General features: G+C 33.4%; 1 pseudogene; it reads right to left on the bottom strand.

The window, feature by feature from the left end:
• The window catches only part of LOC105618636, a 22,571-nt pseudogene that overhangs the window by 2,929 nt on the left and 15,235 nt on the right, over positions 1 to 4,407 (bottom strand).

Raw genomic sequence — 4,407 nt, 5'->3', positions numbered from 1 at the left:
TATATATATATATATATATATATATATATATACACACACATATGTGTGTGTGTGTGTGTGTGTGTGTGTGTGTGTGTGTGTGTATAAATATAATACGTACTTAATACGAAAATTATATTTTGATTAAAAGATGCTTACAATATGTGGGTGCTCGTATTGCTCGAGCGACTTCAAGGCAGCAATTTCCCTTACTGTGGACGTAGGCAGACCATCCTCCGTCAAAGGTATCCTGACTCTCTTAAGCGCTACAGTTTGACCACTATTCTTATCTGTAGCTTTGTACACTGTCCCGTAAGCGCCATTCCCGATAACGGACAAATTCTCGAACGACGCTCGTTCACGCAGCGAGAAACTTTGTATCGTCGTCTCTTCTGATCTTCTTCCGGAAGGAACAGAGAGCTCACCTTGATCGCTGTACTTCATTACAACGGATTTTAATGTCTTGAGCTGCTCTTCTCTCGATGTACTCGGGATCGCTTCCGTTGAAGTCGATGCGATATCACTCTTTTGTCTGGGGAGATCTGTTTGAGATGATTGTTTAGTCGATTCCAAGGACGTTTCACTGACTAAAACTGATTGCTTCGATGTTGTTGCCTGTTCTGTAACATCTGAAAGTTGTTTATCTCCTTCCGAAACGATCTCTGTCTGTGCAGAAATCTCTGTAACATCTGAAAGTTGTTTATCTCCTTCCGAAACGATTTCTATCTGTACAGGTATCTCACTCGTGCTCGATGTCTCGATACTTTTCACTTTTGTTAGGTGCTTTTCTCCAGACGAATCGGATGCGATTTCGGACTGCTTGGATCTTTTCGAGGCAGTTGGCGTCGATAAATCCGGTTCGAGCTCTGTGCTCGAACGTCGTGACCTACCAGCCATCACAACATCTCGACTTCTACCTGAAATAAAATTTGTTCTTATTATTGACAGAAATAATAAAATTAAGAAGTAAGAAAATAGTAATTTCTTGGAAAAGGAGAAAACCTTAACATGTTTTTTTCTCAAGGGTAATATTTCTAAGCATCTTCAAAGAATTTTGTGTTAAAATGACAAAAACAAATAAGAATATATTATTTTTGCACACAGAAATTTAAAATTATATTTATAAAACTAAAAATAATAATGCAAATAAACGTAGATTAAAGATTTTTTTCTCAGAATTTTATTCGAATTGGAACACTTTTTCAAAAATACTAAAAAAGTTAACATTTTTTCTTAGAATTATATATAAATGAAATTTTATAGAAAAAAATGTAGACTTTCTCAGCACTTCAAAAGTGTTTCAATTTGTATAAAAAACTTTGAGAAATTTTTTTTTAAATTACTTAGAAAATTATTTAGAAATTCTGAAATTTACAAAAATTTTGAAAAATTATATAATATAAACAATTTTGAGAAAAATTTTCATCAAGATTTTCAATCAAATCATAAATAACAACAATAATAATAAGCGATAACTAGTGGCTAAATCCGAATTTTAGAAACGGGTTTTACTTCCGTTCGCTAATGATTATCTATGAGCTCCTTGACAGATTGATATCAAGATCTATTGCGAAAAATACGCAAGGGGACGAGATGCATAGCATGGATATCATGGCGCGTGCATGTGTGTCTGTACAGTCGCGCTTGCGATACACGGGTTCGCGTCGTAAAGCAGATACGGGACCAGCTCGTTTCTCTCTTTTGCTTGAGTTTTATTAAAATTTCGAGACGGTACCACAAGCAGGACGTGCGATCATGGCAAGCCGTCTGCTTGTCCGCGACATCTGCACCGACACCTGCGCTCGTATAATAGCCTGCTATACCGGCCTCATCGTCGGCTTTCCGGAACATCTTGTGAACGCAAGGGAAGTCCTAAACCTCACCAGGGGTCCTTGCCCTTTGTTTTCTTCGCCGGGTCCAGCGATAGTAATTGATTGTGAAATAAATATATCAAATCGTGACACTGTCACTTCAAGAGTGAAATTCCGTAAAAGAAGAAAAAATATATATTAGTCGTATCTCATTGGATTATTAAGCCATTTTCATTACGAATCTTATACGGAAAGAATGATTTTGCTAAAATCTAAAAATCTAAAAATTTAGATACACACAGAACTGAAAATAAATTTTGTTGAACTATCAAAATAATTATGTAGAACACTCAAGGTCGATGGTAAAAATGTCAAAACTGTTTGCGTTGTTTATCACGTTTGAATTTCTTACGTAATTATTTTAATGGTCCAACAAAATTATTTTGAAATATAGCTAAATTTTTAGATACTTCAGCAAAATCATCCTTTCCATACAGAAATTTGCTGCAACGTTGCAATATTATTACAATATTACTGGAACTTTGCAATATTGCTAGAATGATCTGTATCTACTATATAGGTTATTTCCGACATCTAATGGCAAGCTATTTTTTTATTCAAAACACAATAGATCTCATTAACAAATTATGTAAACCGTGAACTGTTGATTATAAATGATGCGTGTCTTACATTTGACGAATGCGTGAATTTTATTGCTTCCATACGGAAGATTCGTGATGATGAGTTGAATAAAAGAGGAAGCTGGAGATATTAGGCCAAAGAGATATGAAGTTACGATAGAAAAGATCCATATGGCATAATTCAAATGATTTAAATAGCCGGATACCAAAAAAAGGCACTCGCCTTCATTCAGAGGAAATAATAAACTATATTGTTATCACTTCGTAATTTCTTTGTGACACATGGCCGCCGTTAGATGTTAGTTGTGGGAAAAGTCGACAGAGTACAAATAATCCAACGTCATTTGATTTAATATCAAAATACATTCTTTTATGAAAAATATCCTTAAACTTTTACGTTTAATCAAATAATGATCGTATTAATAAAATATTTTTGCTGTATTATGTTAACACAGACATAACGTCGATATTAGTATATGAAAAGAATAGTTGTGCTGAAATATTTGAAAAATATTTAAAAATTTAGGCAGTACAAATGTGAAAATAATTTTATTGGATCATCAAAAATAATTAGGAAAATCAAAAAAAAGTCTAGTTGTTAGAATATCAAAAAACCTTACAGCATTGCTCGTCATGAGTTTCCTAATAATTTTAATAGTTCAACAAAATTATTTTTAGATCTATATCTAAATTTTTAGATGCTTTAGTAAAATCGTTTTTTCCGTGTACTTTTGGAGGAGAACGCTTTGCAAACGGATGTACTCTCACGGGTTTTGATTAAATTCTTCTATCAACTTCCTCTTACGATAAGAAATTCCAACTAGAAAAGCCGATCGGAGGAAGGAAGGAAGAAGTGAATGAACGAATGAACGAAAGAAACTGACTTTTATATCGAAGAGGAGAAATTTTTTTCTTCGCAATGTCTGACATTGAAAAAAAGAACAAAACGGGATGCTCGTAAATTTTAACGGGATGCATTGTGGAAAAATTCTGAGATACGTCGCAAAATGAAAGAAACGAAAGAGAAAAAAAGGGAAATATATGAGCGATTCAGGGAACTGGAGAAAAACATGTTCTCGTTCTGGAGGCGACCAGCAACTTTGTATGTACAGAGCGCGTTTCCATACGGCATTATCTCGAGACCACCTTCCTGGAAGAGGCAGATGTTTCTATACGGTTTCGTTAGACACCAAGAAGAAGAAACAGTGAAGTCGATGAAGCATAGTTTAGCAACGTTAAAAAAAAACACATTTCAAGAAGATGGAAACTTATTACTTAGTCTGTTTTTATAATTGTTTTTTCTTTTCGTTTATTTTTATTAGAAATGAATGAAAAGTAATTATAAAAGAGACTAAGTAATATGCCTCCATCTTCTTGAATGTGTATTTTTTCTTAAATGTTGCTAAACTACACTTTCCATTAGTAGATGCAACGGTGCGCCAACAACTTACTTTCGCTGGTAATATATAATGTAATACACTTGTAAATATATATGTCTGCACATTCTGCATATTTTGGAACACATAGGGGAGACTAAAGGAAATATTACTCATTCTGTCACCATGTATTTTTTATTAATTCAAGTAGATAACTTGGATGATAATTGTGCAAAGAATATGCGTTCTGTAATTCTGTTTCTCTTATAAAGTCTCTAAAATTATTAAGAACAATTGTTAAAAAAGATTCGGTCGATATTTTACATTTTCACTGCAAAGAATTTACAACACAAAATTACAATATTCATTGCTGCAACACTTTTCACATAATTTTCAATAAATCCATCATGATTTCCAAAAGTTGCTGTTTGTTGTAAAATATTGTATACCAGAAAGTCCACAAGTAATATTCTTTAGTTGAATAATAAACATCTTTCCTTCTTTTCGAGAGGTCTTCCTTTTTTATTGTCTTTAAATACTTTTCTGTTCTCATGCGTCCCTTGATAAAATACAATATTCTTCTCTTTCTCTCTCTCTCTC

This window comes from Atta cephalotes, assembly GCF_000143395.1.
Source record: "Atta cephalotes unplaced genomic scaffold scaffold00017, whole genome shotgun sequence".
NCBI classification, from domain to species: domain Eukaryota; kingdom Metazoa; phylum Arthropoda; class Insecta; order Hymenoptera; family Formicidae; genus Atta; species Atta cephalotes.
The sequence above is the reverse complement of the archived record's forward strand: the minus strand, read 5'-3'. Positions and strand labels throughout refer to the sequence as shown.